The sequence below is a fragment of the Apteryx rowi genome, unplaced genomic scaffold, assembly GCF_003343035.1.
Source record: "Apteryx rowi isolate R43461 unplaced genomic scaffold, aptRow1 scaffold_37, whole genome shotgun sequence".
Lineage (NCBI taxonomy): Eukaryota > Metazoa > Chordata > Aves > Apterygiformes > Apterygidae > Apteryx > Apteryx rowi.
The window spans coordinates 3,944,642-3,960,542 of NW_020450196.1; the positions used below are offsets into that span (position 1 = coordinate 3,944,642).

Consider the following 15,901-nt stretch of genomic DNA (forward strand, 5'->3'; position numbering starts at 1 on the left):
AATCATCGGAGAAAACCCRTAAATCCCGCACGCCACTGTTAACAGCAGTGCTGTCTATAGTCTGGCTGGCACTCTCCCTTCGAACACCTGCTTCAACATCTCGCTCTGCTTAATAGCCAGCAGATTTGGCTGCCGGTGTCTCTAGCCTCCTTAGCACAACTTTGTCTAAGCTATCCCGAGAATCTCCGGGAACATATGCACTGTGCAGGCSAGCGACCTTCCCCCGGGAGGGGCCAAAAGCTGCTGCTGTCGGCAAAGCAGCGTGAAGAAAGTTTCCAGGTTCTCCTCTGCTCTTTCCATGTTACCCTTCTCCCGCAAAAAAATCTGATCCTTGGTGCTCCTTTGCCTCAAAACTATTTCAAGAGAACAAGCTTAACGTGTGTGTTTCTTAGCTGTATGGCCCAAACAAGAAAACGCACATGCGCTTTAAGTAGTACTGGAAGTTAACATTGTCTGTCATAATTATTTTTGTCAGCCAAGAATAAGCATGTAGGAAAATCCTGGTGCTTTTTTTTTTCTCTTCATGAGAGAGTTCTTTAACCTGTAGGTGTTGCAGACATTTTTTTGTTGAGAGGGAAGAAAGGAAAAAATTTTCTCTGTTTCCTAAGGTGGAAAGTAATTTGTGGCTATGTTGGGCAATGGTTGTCTCTTTTGCAGTTGGGTCTGAGGTGACTGAAGATGAAATCATGCTTCTGTCATCGGCTTTTACATGAAATATGCTCTACAGCTAATTAAGGGACTATAACTCTTTTCATGTATGGAGCAAAAGAAAACTTTCGCTTTGAACTCATAAGTGCTTCTTTCATGCAGAAAAGAGCATTTGTCATTCTTTCTCCTTTCCCTGAATTACTTCTTACTTGCCAAACTATTCACTGCAATGGAGTCCAGAATTTGTATAGAATGAATGAGAATAAGCTAATTTCTGAGCTAATTTCTTGCCAAATATCACCTATAGGATTTTATTTGCATTGAAATCACTGCCACAAGACTGAAACTTTTTTTTCTGTTTCATCTAAGAAAGCAGAGAAAAGAGTAGGAGACTTTGCAACAGATTAAAAAAAAAGCTTTCTGTTTTCACGGGGTTCTCTTTCTTTCCCTATAGCCAGCATAGCTTCCAAGTCTTTTGATATGTTGCCACAATGCATTATATCAATTTGATGGAAATGCATGTTGCCGGATTTTCTTTATCTTGAGAACTGGTAAGTAATTAACAGTGTTGTGAGGAGAAGTTGAGCAGAAAACAGAAGTACGGTGAATAAGCAAAGATTCTTTTTCGCTGAACTTAAGGCTATTCATGGCTGTTCTCTTTCTGAGTATGGCTGGGGACCACAAGTTCCTGAAGTTGACACAAATGTTTTTCTTTAACAGCTTAATTATTAGATTATGTTTGTTCTCTTATACATTCCCAGGTAGCCTGTGTTCTTTCCATTAAAGCTTGGTGTTCTTTCTGCCTGAAAGAATACAAAGACAGAAGGGGAGTGGATGATATTCCTCAACAGGAAACAATGGATGTAGATATATTTTAGACCCTTTGTTACTGAGGGATGACTTTTGCAGAGCAAACAATGGATGTACTAATAGCTTTGAATTTCTGTTTTCAAACAAAGTTGAAGGAAATTGATAACCTGTGAGTCAGTCTTACTCCCTCTGGACATCTGAAGATTCATGAATAAGTTGGCTAAGAGGAGTACTTGGGAGCGACTTACGCTTACTGTATGAGTTTGTGAGCTCTCTGTGTACATGGCTGGTCACAGGGCTCCTTTTCTGGTCAGAACTGGCTTTGCTCAAAGAAAGAACAGATTAAGCAGAGCTGCACTAAAACATTTTTACAATTTTTTTTCAAAACCACAGTTCTAAGTGTGCTTTTTGGAAGTGTTCGTAAGGAAAAATCTGTTCCTCGGATCTCTAAGGGAAAAACATAAGGTTAAAAAGGGTGAAGGGGTGGTGATGGTGGAAAGAAGTGCCAAAACATAAGAAAAATTATGATAACATTGATAATAAAACTAACTTCAAAGGAAGATTGGATTTCATCAAAATGTTTCTCTGATTAAGCAAAATTGAATATTATTATAAACTGCTACATTCAGAAGGTGTTTAAAAACTGAAATAGTCAAAAAAAACTGCTAGTCTGTGCTGCCTGAGCAATAGGACTGCCAAAGCTATCCAAAGTCAGGATGCTGCAGTCCTGATAATGTCAGCTGTGCTTACAGACTTTTACTAGCATTTCACTTTCCTAAGCTTCTTAATACTTTGTATACTACAGATATTTGAAGTTGTAGTTCTGTGCTTTTTTCTTTTTTTTYAGTCCTGCAAAAGTAATAGTTAGCTTCACTTCATTTCTATGTTTTTAATATATTAACTGCTTTCCTTAATACATCTCAAATTTCCAGACTGCATGTTCTTTACATATCCATGTACGACCAGGTGTAAATTGGATATTTCTTTCTGTGAGTTATTTGTAGTTGTACTTCCTGAATCTGTAAACTGCTTAATATTTTTATTGTTGTTCTAGAGATCAGTCGAGTAGATTGACTTTTAATAATTCACTTGAGATGCTTCAGCATGTACATATCTTGTGTGTGTGAACTTAACTTACAAATTCAACTTAATATTGAGTACCAGGTAGGGCATAAATAATACAGAAGAGTAAGTAATACAGGACCTGCAAATAACTATACAAGAATTCATTGTGTTGAGCTGAAAATTCTACAGTGTAAGTTTAGAAGCTGTCATTTCCATCTTGAAAATTTCTAAATATGTAGCATTCTATACAAAGTCACCCCAACAGAAAAATAGGCATTTTAATACTAGAGAATAGCTAGAATGTACAGTTTGCAGAGGGATTTGTGGCCAGTTCTTTAGGAAAAATACTTTCTGTCCCATCTGTCCTTTTTGCATTTTTGTATAAAATATACCTATAAAGTTATAGAAATAGTATATATAAAATTATATATAACATTCATAGTATGTTAGTATCTATGTAGCATTACAACGTTTCCTTTGTTAGACTTTTGCAGTCAGGCAAGTCTCAATACTGTAATTTGGCAGGGCTGCAGCATATCTAAAATGTCAGTATTACTTCAACTTGTACATCTGTCTCCATGCTTGTAGTTAATACCTGAGGTCATTGGCATGCACAGTTACTTACCTCATGGCTGGAACAATTTTGACATAGAAAGTGGCTTCTGGCATTGTGTGAGGCACATTTGTATGACTAGTAGGTATCATAATGGAGTCTTGAGCTTGCTTAATTCTGTGTAAGTGAAGTAAGGGAATGTTTCGCCATGCTTCTTCTGATCAGACCACAGATAAATCCTCGTGCTGAGGAGGAAAGTTGAAGCAAAAGCCATTATTATCTTTCAGAGTATGCAAAAAATTCTCAACTTTTCTGTGCAGATCTCATTCCCTCAGTCGATCTGAGAGAAGTTACCTAGTGCTCCATTAGTACTTGAAAGATTATAAACAGCAGAGATTTAGCCAAGGATTAGTAAATTGGAGAGTGTGCATTAGCCGGCCAGGCTTAGACCCATGATTGTCTCTTCAATCATTTTCATTAGTGTCTTATTCAAAGATCAAATTATGTAACAATGACGTTTCAGGGGAATCTGGTAGGAGTTTTTCTTTGGTTTCTCTCTCCTGCTAACTCTCCACGCCTGATAGAGGGAGGAAGGCGTTATTTTTACACTTGAAACCTGCAGCATGTTTTGAAAAGCATCAGTTCATGTAAGTGAAGAAGCATGACTGCGTTTGGATGACAGTGCAGTGGAGCTCCTGAGAGAGTCGGAATGCGGTACAAGAAATACATAACTATTTTAGAAGCAGCAATAGGTATTACTCCCCTTAACAAAAGGGAACTGCTTCCTGAGGGTAGACATGCAAACCTTTGGCAACATCCCAGGTAAGTGTTACAAATGAGAAAAATGAGTAACTGTGGGAAAACCTGTGCTAACCTTGAAGCATGCAATTTGAAAGCTTCTACAAGAAAAGGGGAGAGTCGTTCAAACAAACAAGTAATCTTGTGTACCTTTCAAGCAGTGTATCTTCTACAGTTGTAGTTAAACTCTGTGGTTTCATTATCAATTTCTTTTCATTTACTGTCCTTGGCTAGCAGGATAATTAGAAGGAGATGTAATTTCTAAATTAGAAGTTTGCTCAAGAATAAAAATGATAAACTGGTGCGTAAATATTGGAATGAAAATGAAATAGTTATTTTTTATTCATCACTTACTCCTGGTGTGTGTGTGTGTGTATGTGTGGGTTTCTCCCCACCTTGGGAGAATATACATATTTTAATTCTTATCTATGGGAGAACTAGCAGCTTCTAAAAGTGGAAAAGAAAAACTTTTTTTTATGTGTATGCTGCTTTCCTTTTCTGCTAGAAAGCAAGAGTTCCTCATATTTAGGAATACTGTTTTCACAAAGGAAAGATGTAGTAATTAAAAGAGATATCAATTAAGATTATTAAATGTTCAAACTATGAAATTCAGAGCATTCTGTTTTGGTTAAAAACAATCCAGAGTGCTTTCTTGTGCCACCCAACTTGAATATTAGACTTGAGAAAATTCTTTTGTTGATAACTCATTTTCCCTCAAAGAGTAATAGTCTTAAATTAAAAGTCCTGTGCTCACTGAGTGTGTATATGAGAAGAAGGATTGTCCTTCTCTCCCATCTGCCCATTCTATTTAAGTAGCGTCAGTCAATGGATATCCTCATGGCCTTGCTGTTCTTTCCCGTTGTTGTCTTGCATTAAATGTTGGGCTATTCTTTAAGACATAGCAGAGGAACATAAAAAATGAGAAACTTGTTCAAAACCAAGGACTAGATATGTTTCTACTGGGTTTGATTTATTTCGTATGAGACAGATTTCAAAGAAAAGCTTGGCGTAAAAATGTGATTGACTGAACTCTGATTTTGTTCATAATCTTTCTGCAAGAGCTCCTCCACTAATGGTGGTAGCAACTGTAATACCAACTCAAATAAAGCACCCATATGATTTTTAGTTGCACCACCTAAGTGACAAAAAAAAAAAAAGATGCCAACAATTTCCACCATCTTATCGATGCAAGAATTCTTCAAGTTGATCCTAGGTTTCTGGACTTGCATTGATGAGTGCTTTTTGGCTTTTTTGTTAAAATGTGCTCATTTAAATGTGTCCATAGCACAATGCATTTAGACACCACTTTCTCATGTTCCCTTGGCTGTGACTCCCTTTGATTGTTTCATGAGAGTTATCTGCATGCCAATATCTCTGAATTTTGCAGCCACTCTTTACCTGTTAATAAAAGGTTACATGATGGCTATTAATCCTTGGAGGAACTGTGTTGGAATGTAATGGCACATTCTTACAGAATTTCTTTGTGCTTCAAGTAGCTTTGTTTGGCCAGTGCCACAACTCAAAACAAACCATTTAAAAATGAAACCTATTAACTTTAGCATCCATTCTTTTTTGCTTTATAACTTAAATGTCTGAATGATTAGCTTTCATCTACTAGTGAGTGTTAGTAGCCAAATGAAAAAGATACCAGCTTGTTTATACTTGTTTTTCTTTCCAGCGTTATTGATCAGGCATCTCCCTCCTTTCACAGGGAGGTTTAAAGTGATGCAATTGTTGTACTCACTTTGAATTGTAACTGCTTAAAATGTATTTGGATTACAGAATTGCCGTTCTGACAGTTCAACAAAAGCAGAAAAGCTTTTGGCATTGGACTTCGTTATGGATCCCTTATAGCCTGTTATTAGATCTTTCCGAGTACTAAAGGTTGGGAACTAACAGTTGCTGCAAAGTGAACCATGATTTGAAGAAAAGAGCACTGTTCTGTTTGCAGCTCCAGATTGTGATCTATACATTTGGAATAAGCAAATTAATAACTCACTTTGCTAACTTCTGCTTGTCACTCAACTTCTAGTGGTACTCTGTCAGGTTCATATAAAAGAGAATCCAATCAAATTGAATAATATTTTAAAACCAGCCATTTTTTCCCCAATTTTCAATGTGAGACACTTTCCAAAAGCTAATACTGAATGTAAGGTGTATCTGTCTCCTCCTCACTGCACAAATTCAAAGGCATGATTAAGTTAAATTCTTCCTATACATTTCTCAACCATCTCCTAAACTGAAAATCAGCGTTAGAGTGTGATTAGAGCGTGATGCCAACTCCAGTGCCATCACTTGAGAGGTGAAAATACTGACAGTAACCCAGACTAAGGTGTGAGAGAGGACAGGGAAGAATAGCATGTTATTTGGCTAAGATGTTCATTTTAATTTCCATATCAAAGGCAATATAAAGTGTATTTTTCCATTTTCATTTCACTTGGAATAATGATATGCTTTCTGTGGCAGATGGATTTTTGTAACTGTCAGCATCTTCACAGGGAGTCAAAATGATGACAGCAGTGGTATTTTAGTTTTAGCTTTCTTGTATAACTTTCCTGCTGCTTTCTGGAAAAGAGTGTTATTCTGCACACAGCCTGGAATAGTAAAACTGATGTTTGCTCATAATGCATAGCTTTTGCTGCTCTTTGAAGATAGTGGAAGCTCATGCTTAAGCATTTGTCTGCTTAAAACAGTAGAGTCTTGGTTTTGGAAAGATGCATTTATGGTGGAAGAGTCAGCAGACATGGAAATGGACATCTTTTGTCTTCTCAATGTGGTGTCTGGGAGGTGCTTGCATTTGTGAGTTTGTTTGTTTTTTTTTTTTAAGAAGTTCATCTGAAACTAAATGAATTTTTTAATATCTTAGAACTTTTAAGCTTCCTTTTCTGAACCTGGGGCTTCATTATGGCTGTACTTGGGGAAAAGTGGGTGCCACATCTATAAAATGCAGTGTGGACTTGTAGATAATCGAGGAAGTTCTGCAGAATTCTTCTACTACCTCTTTCTTATGACTCTCCTGCTAGCTAGAAGTAGCTATGAGTTATTAACCAGAAGAACGTATAAATTGAGGGGGGAAAAAAACAACATAACTCTTACAAGTATGAATAAGGTCAGATCTCCCTAGAAGAGGATCTTATTTCTTTAAAGATGGAACACTTTGGAAAGATGCTTTTTGAGAGAAGTTAAGAGAGATGATCAGAAGGGTTTTTTAAAAAAAAAAAGAAGAAGAAGAAAAAAACTGGCTTCTGTATCTATTTCTGTCAGAAATTCCTCCTTCAGCTTGGCTAAACCATTTTTCTATTCTCCCACATAGGAGGCTATAACAAGAGATGGGGGAGAGGAGGAGCCCTCTGACAAGCTGCATGGAAGCTAATATGCTGCTTGCACAAAAGAGGTGCAGCTGGGGCCTGTTGAGCTATTCCTGAGGGGAAGGGGTAGAAAAGGGTGTTGGGAAATGGTTCTTTTGTTCTCACCTGGCAATTGGAGCTGTTAACTTCCCTATTGAAACCACTAGAGAGCATGTGTCTGGTTGTTCTTATTGAGGATATGCTTCAAGAAACTGTGCTGTTACTAGTTTAATTTTGCACAATCTTGTTTTAACTGAGTAGTGTAAATGTAAGACCAAATTAAAATAAAAAATCCAGAATGACTTGGGGAAAAGACCAGTGCAACAAATAGAAGATAAGCATGCTTCCTGTGTACATCTTATTTAGCTTGCAAAAATGCATTGTTCCCTGGTGTGCAGGCCTGCCTGGATGCCTGATGAGGGAGGGTGCTTGACCTGAAGTTACTGTTAGGTTGCTGCTAGTGTAAGTGTTGCTGGGTATCTCCTTTATTTAAACACTGTTTCTGCTGGACTTCCAGAACAGCTAAAGCACACCAGACTAACCAGGGAAAATTTTTTTTATATATATATATCCTGTTTTTCTTAAGGATTTCAGTGGTTCCAGGCTTCACAGTCACTCTCTTGAAGTTATACATGACTTAAATGAGACTTTATTTTTCAGGGAGCAAACTACTGCACTGCCATCTCCTTGTGAGTGGGACTGGGAGCACAGCTGTACATCAAGCCCAAGGCATCTCACAGGAAATAGACAGAGACTGTCCAAAATCGACATTCCTCACAAGGTACTGATCAATTTAGGTCAGTTAGAACCAGTCTAATCCATTAATTTAAAACAATGGATTCTTGCCATGTATTAGCTATAATGTTTATTCTTTTAGCTGTGGTTTTAAATGGATTTGTGAAGCTGTACTTGATAGAGTATTATGCTGTAATCAAAACTAGTTCTTCTGGATTCCCATAACAACTTAGAATGAGCTCACGCACATCTACTGAAAGCTTGGTGATGCACAACAGGCCTCCTGAAGAGGAGAAACGCGTGCAGTGAACTCAATATTCTGCTGAAGTTATGCAAATAATATTGCACAGGCCTGGACTAGTTCATCTCTTAGCTAAACATTGCTAAAGAATGAATTTAATCCATGGTGGCTTCAGCAAATATAAATATTTAGCATGGATTTGGGGATAAATAAATTTCTTTAAGCACAGAGGGTAATATTAATGGAAATTTCTTAGTGACTCAGTAGGGCCGTGGGAAACACAATAGCCACACACAGAGAGAGTGCTGTTTTGCTGCATATTTTCTTGTGATGCATCATTAAGGTAAATATAATCCTTCTGTCTTTTTAACCTGCATTTGAAACCTTTTCTCAAATATTTCTACAGAGAATATAAAATGCTTGCTTTGTTTTACGTGTCAATCAAACRTGTTTGGCTTGTTTTCTCAAGTGATTAACAGATGACAATTTTAAGAGAGCAAAGAGTTTTTAGGCTCACATCTTGCAAAATTAGAATTGACTTCACTTTATTTCTTAAGAGATGAATAGCTACTGCTGCTTTAGAGATTTACTTGGAAACGTGGATGTCTGTCATTCTGTCTTTCTAATTTGTGATGTACTTGTTAACCAAAGCTACTCATCTGTTAGTTTAATGTTTTGGGACTGAAGGAAGAGCACACTAGTTAACATACTCTAAAGGCACCATAAGACAACAGAAAAATGTGTTGACATCATATAAAATAACAAACAAGCAAGCCCTATTTACCTGGGGAGGGGATATGATGTGAGAATGTCAGTGAAGTGTAGATAGGTAGGAACATCCCAGTTGTGCTCTCTAGCAGATGTGATTTTAAAGATTAATCCTCAAAAAGAACACCTTTCACGAGTGAAGTATGCTATGCAAACCTCACACTAGGGAATTTGGATACTTGCAAGCCCAGCTCTGGGCTGAACTCCAGTAGCCAGAATCAGCGATCCACTAGAAAAAGATGCTTCAGAAGCTCTATCCAGGCAACGTGCCCATGGTCTCCCAGGAGTTGTGGGCTGGTCACTGAAAGACTCAGGGGGCTGCATCCGTCTGTCTCCAAGCTGTGCTTTCTCCCTGATGATTGTTCCCTGTGTTGTCCCTGGACTCTCACCAGCCAGTTTCAGTCTTTCCTGAAGCGTAGCACCCAAAAGAGGCACCGTACCTAGCTGAGACCTTGCTGTTACTGAATAGGGCTGAATAACTGCTTTGTTTCTTAATGAGTCCTTCAGCAGGAGGTTTGCTAGTATAAATAGGATGGGGAGAGGCAGAGCTTTGAAGCAGAGTTTTAATGCTCTAAAAGACTAAGTTGGCTGAAGGAGTGCTGTCTGCAGCTTTGTTTTTTAAATTAAGCTCTCAGAAAAATGAACAAGCAAGTTTTGTGTATGTTATGTCTTGTGCATTCTGCATTTTCTTTTGCTTGTTCTTAGTAAGTAATTATATTTACTAAGATCTCCATGAGAATGGGATTTTTGTTTTCTTTGCTGTGATGTCTTAATCAATTTGTGCCGTAAGAATTGATTACCGTGGTAAAGTTTTTGATGTCATAGGGCTTGCCTTCTAGTAAGGGAAGGCAGATAAATTGCTAAAAGCAGAAGATTCTGTTTCACTGCCTGGCAAAGAGTAAGCAAGGAACATGGAGGCGAGAGGAAGGAAATGAAATGTAAGCAAAATGAATGTTCAAACAGAATGTGTTCATGCAGTGCTTTCTGTTTAAAATGTATAAAAGTTGGGGGTGGGAAAGAGGTTTCCTTTGAAGTGTAGTATATATATTTTCCTATGATGTTTGAGGAGAAAAGCAGTGTATACTTGTGTGCTTTGGGTCAACTTAAACTACTTCATTATTTCATTGTTTAGAATAACATTATTAGCTTTTATAGCTTCTTAAATCAATAGGAGTCAAAGTGTTTATGCTGGAGAAAGTTGTTTTAATTTGCGCAGCATTGCAAATGATTATAAAGAAAAGAGAGAGATTCAGGCAGAGTCACTACTAAGGCCCTTTCTTGTACCCCAGCAACAGGTCACACTATCTTGTTTATTTGCTTTACTTACCAGAGTCCTTTTTAACTCTGCAGTGTACTTCACAGCACTCTGCTGATGAGAATATATTCAGAATAAATGGAGACTATATTTCTTTATTCTGTCCACTACTATTTTTCTTACTATTATCAAATTCCTCAGCATATTTCTCATGCTGCTTTGTTTTGTTTTTGATTGTTTTTATCCTGTGAAACACATGCTGCATATGTATATTTTCTAATTTGCATGTTCTTTGCAAAGATGTAGTAACACACAAAGCAAACAGTAACAGTGTCTTGTGTTGCTTTTCAGCAGAATAAAACGTTAAGTTCTTCATGTGAGAGCTAGTAGAACTGATGACCAAAAAGATTTCAAAACTGTTGAGGAAAATAACAAGCTTTATCATATTGTTCATTTCTGTAGTGCTGTTCCTAATTGTTCATAATTTAGAAGCATTTCTCACAGTAGTGATTTTTTTTCTTTCTTGTGAACTTGAAGTTGAGTTTTTATGATTGGCGTATGCTTAGAAACATGCATCTTCTTACTGTAGAGCTTTATACGTATTTTTAAAACATAGTTGATATGAAATATCTTAGTTAATCTGCATGTCTAGGTTGCGAAAAATAAAATCCTTACCATTGGAAGGTCAAAATAGGCGGCCACATGTGCCATGCAGAGTTCTGTACTGGTGGTTATCCCAGCAAAAGTATGTATGAAATGCGGGATGTTGTTTGTGTTGGGCCCTGCGTTTCTTCCAGGTGTATACCTGCATTCTAAAATAACAGCCTTAGAAATGCTGTTTTGAAACCTGGAAATTGCGTATATTTGGACAGCCCTACGCTAGACCAGAGACGGCCAATGTTCCTCACTGGAACGTTTATGCTGGCATTGGCATTTGAGTCATGGAATAATATAGGAATGATTGGATAATTCAGGCTGAAAGGGACCTCAGGTGTCTAGCCCAACCTCCTGCCCAAAGCAGGGTCAGGATCAGACCAGGCTGCCCAGGGCTTTACCCAGTTGGTGCGTGAAAACCTTCAAAGATGGAGACAGCACAACCTCTCTGGGCCCTGGCTCCACTGCTGGGCTGTCCTTGGGGGCGAAAACCTCTCCTTATATCCAGTCTGAACCTCTCTTGTTTTAACCTTCTGCCTGTTGTCTCCTGTCCTGGCATCTCAGAAGAGCCCAGCTGCGTCTCCCCAACTGCCTCCCCGTCCGTGGCCAGGACCACTGCATGGTGCCTCGAGGCTGCCCATGCTCTCGCGAGCTGGCCCCAGCCCCACAACCTCTCCTCACAGTGCCAGGCTCCTGCTCCTGCCCATCTCAGTGGCCCTCTGCTGGGGTCACTCCTCCCCAAGTGCCAAGGTTGCATTGGTGTCTCCTCTTCTCCAGTCCCCTCATGACAGAGGTTAAGAGTACCCTGCCCTTCATGTGATTTAGCCCCAGTGGAGAGCTGTGTACTTGAACCATATGTGGCTCTTGAGCAGTCCAAGAATCAGAGGGCAGCAGCCCACATGTACTGTAATCCTGAAGTTTGGGTCTGCTAGGGTCCAGCTTGCTTTATAAAGAAACAGCCATAATTGGATTTATGAATCATTTAAGACTGGGCTTGACTGATTTGTGTAATTTTGCAAGCTGATGAGAACCAGCATTCTGAAGAGATTGGCAGGGAGGGGAGAAAGGCTGTTTGGCAACATGGTATTTTTAGAAACTTCTACTGTGCCTTTCATCAGAGGATCAGGAACACTTGCTTAAAAACAAAAGCAAAACTAACCATCCTGTTCAGGCGATTCAACAGCTGAACTAGCAACCTACATACCCAGTGTCTCCAGCTGAAGTCAGTTTCCAGATCTTTAAGGTTACCCATTTGCTATGCTATCTAGCACTACTCAGTGTTGAACTCCAGCGTTTTTCAAAAAAGATTAGATGCGATTGTCAGAGGGGCCAGCTAAAAGGTTTGATTGTGGGGGGAGGAGGGGAAGGCAGAGAGTGCCTGAATGACAGCACAGTAACCAGTCTTGGTTGCTGCAAGCAAGCTGCTGCATGGAGTTACTTGGTTGGCTATACAGGAATAACTGCGGGAGGCAGCTGCTTGTTTTAAGTTTGTATCGTGTAGTGTAATGTTAAATGGGTGTTCCCTCTGCTGATGCTGGAAGCAGCGCAACTGCTTAATTCACAGTAGCATTAGTTAATTTATGGAATATGTCCTAGGTTTTGCATGACTCAAGCTGCAGCAAATGATCTCTTTAAATTACTGCTGCACAGAACACAGATTGAAACTGGTTGTAGACGAACAACATCTGCCTTGATTACTTAAGTTGGAAGTTTCAGTGGGAAATGTGGTCACTAGAAGTTATTTACATGCTTCTCATAGAGTTAATGATGATTAATCCTTCCATGGAAGTTCTTGATCATAATATCTGTACACACCTTCATAACATTYAGTGAAATCCCCTGCACATGACACTGCTTTGTCCAATTATTGCACATGCGGACTACTAGCTGGTCCTAAACACTGCAGCGGACAGTGCTGCACACTTGCAGCCAAATTCATTTAGTTTTGAAACGGTATTAGCACTCAACCTTTTACTCTTTGTGCTACAGTATCCCTTCCAAGGCTGCTCACAAGTGTACCTACACCACCCTTTCAAAGTTAGGCACTGAGTGAGAGGTGCATGCAGCCCCATTTCCAAACATTCAGCACACAGCAGCCTGCATGGAAAAAACAGGCTGTTGTCCTGGGTCTCCTGCCCTCTTCTGCTTGTGCTGGTGTCCCAGGTCCGTTTTGGCTTGGACTGTGTGTATTATACGTAGTCCCTCATGATACATAGGGCAGGGTCATGTGTCTTTTAAGGGAAATTGAGTCAAGAGGAAAGGATAGATCTAATTACACATTATATGTGCTTGTTTGAGCTGTGGTTTTGGGTTTTGGTATTTCTGTGGGGCTTTTTTTTTTTTTTTTCCTTTTTAACCTACAGCTTACTGGGGAAGAGGATGGGGATGCCATCCTCCAAAGGAATAGCTCCTAGGTGAACAGGGTGCTTTGAGTACCTGCTGTCCTCTTCCTGCTGTAGTAACTCTGTAACTTGTAGTGCTGGAGGAGTTCCTGCAGCTCCCCAGATCCCATCTTGGGAGGATAGCTCAGTTAAAGGGAAGATGGAGGTACCCATGAAGGCCGTAAAGTCTCTTCTCTGCAGTCTAATTGCAGGATAAGTAACTTGTAAATTATGATAGCATTGATGTTACCCTAGACCTTAACAGCAGTACAGACATCTGGGCACTTGTCCAAGATCCAGTGTGAGCCAGAGAGTTTGGAGTCACTTACTGTTCACATTTTCAGGGTGGCATGAGATGATTTATCTGCACATTGCGGCACAGCAGCTGTTTGGTTTGAGAAAAGAAATAAGAAAGCAGGCATAAGAAATGTGCCCTCTGTACTCTTACAACTGAACCTAATTTTATAGACAACTGCAAGCGATATTGCAGGAAACTGAACAGAGACAAACTGATAGTCCCTTCCTAGGTGATGATCTGTGGCAAGGGATTAAAAGTCTGTTTTGATTGCATAACTGTGGTCCGTTCCTACATCTGTGTTGCAGTACCTCAGGCTAACTCAGTGTTTAACCTCAGCTGCTGCCTTAGAGCCCAGCAAAGTGTAGCCTGATAACCCCACTGTTAATGATAACACCATGTGGCTTTGATAGAGGCACAAAGTATGTTAAAACTGTGGCTTAAGCCTAAAGCCTCAGTTTTTGTCTAGAATGAGAGAAATTCTCCCCGGCTGACTCTGGGACAGGCAGGCCCATGCATTGCACTGGCTGGCACTGCCTGCCCCCCCCCCCCCCCCGAGGGGATGGTATCTGAGGAGGGGGAGCTGAGAGGGCCAGCTGTCTGTCCTCTGCCTGGGGCTGTGCGGAGGGAGGCACTTGCAGGAGGCTGGTGCTGACAAGAGCTCGATACCTGCATGTTAACAGATGTATCTGCAGGCATCGAGTGGCTTCTCCTTTCCCTGTCCCACACCGTGTGGGACAACTGGGCATCCCCTGCCCTCTTTGAAAAAACACTCAGCCCTCAGGCTACAAACAAAAATCATGCTGGCTTCGAAAGCTATATGTTTGTCTGCAGCAAAATCCTATCAAGTTAAAAATTAGCTCGTGTTGTTTTCAGCGTGTTTCATCTTTTCAGGGAGGTTAGTATCGGATAGTGGCTTTCTCTGCTTATGTTGTGTAATAGCATCCTATGCTGATGTTGCCAGCCAGTGCTAACTGCCTTGGAAAGCTGCCTCCAGATTTCAGAGGTGTGCAGAAGTGCTCCGCAGTGCCGAGGGCGGCAGCTGGTTTGCCCTGCCCTGCTGTGTCTCACAGGGAAATTCCTGATGCCAGATGCTGTTCTTGCATCTTGCTCTGCAGAGCCCCATTTCGGTGAGGGGGCTGGCCCCTCTGCGCTTTGTTCTCCAAGGGGTCTTGGCGTTTGGCCACATCATGATACCAGGCTGCTAGTGTTGTGAGAGAGTTGGAAGTGATCGCTCACTTGCAGCACTAAGATGAAGGAGTGGATGAAAGAAGAGCAAAGTTCACACTTGGGCGTTTTTCTGCCTCTTTCCCTTCAAATTTGAGGCTAGGCCATACAAAGTAACATGTTGTTTGCATTCTTTTTTTTTAAAGCATTGGCTGAGGAAAACTCTTCCCTTACAACTTACCTCATTCTTATTTTTTTCCTTCCAAGAATTGATGATTCCTTTCAAGTTACTGGTGTTGACTCATCCACCCAAAATAATGCAACTCCAGGAAGACAGTAGCACTGGGAAAAGATTCCTTTTTTCTCACTGCAGCAGTGTGGTTGAACTTCTGCCAGTCATCTCCTACAGTGTTTCTGCCCAGTCATTTCTGCAGGCTCCTGAAAATACCATTATCTGAATAGCATGCCTTAAAACACCATTTACAGCCTTGAAAACAAAATAGTCAATTTGGTTTCTGAATAAGCTGGAAAAGTGGTGAGTTGGAGACTGATACGAAAAGAGTGTTAGATGATGGAAAGGAAAAACAACTGAGGCTGCAGACATAGGTTTCAAGCATAGCTTTCAAATCAAAGCCCTTTAAATATATATATAGATATATATATTATAGAAATACAGTTTGGGGAATATATATATACTTCAATTTGAAAGCCAGGACACACCTGAAAAGTTCTTAACTATATATATGTAAGTGTATATATATACTTATACTTAAGTATATATATTCTTATATATATGTGTGTGTGTGTGTATCTGTAAATATATCTATAAATTACTACAGCATTTCTGTTTGACGAAAAGGGCTGCAGCTTTTATTTGAAGCGTTACGTTAGAGCTGCTGTCCAAGTTCGGACCAGAGGCCCGTCTGTCCCGTTTATCCTGTCAGCGGCGTCTGCTGCTGGCCGCTGCCAAGGGGAAGACTACAAGAAATATTTTTGTAAAGGGAGAATAACAATCCTTTTCTTCCCGGGGAGAATGCCAACGTTTCTTCGGGGCGGCGGGCGGCCTGGCGGCGCGGGGCCGGGGGCGGCTCTGCCAGCACAGAGCTGCTCTGTGGCCGGGCGCTGCGTGAGTAGCGGCTTTGTCCGCGGCGGCGCAGCCCGCACCCGGCCCGCGGCTGGCCCGC

At 40.3% G+C, this 15,901-nt stretch overlaps 1 protein-coding gene across 2 annotated transcripts in view; it reads left to right on the forward strand.

The window, feature by feature from the left end:
• Positions 1-7,884: 7,884 nt before the first annotated feature.
• Positions 7,885-15,901, forward strand: part of TJP2 (tight junction protein 2) — a 56,642-nt gene continuing 48,625 nt past the window's right edge. For both annotated transcript variants that reach the window (XR_003254811.1, XM_026073573.1), the window contains exon 1: positions 7,885-8,002. The gene's annotated coding sequence lies outside the window, so the exon portion shown is untranslated. The remainder of the gene's footprint in view (positions 8,003-15,901) is intronic.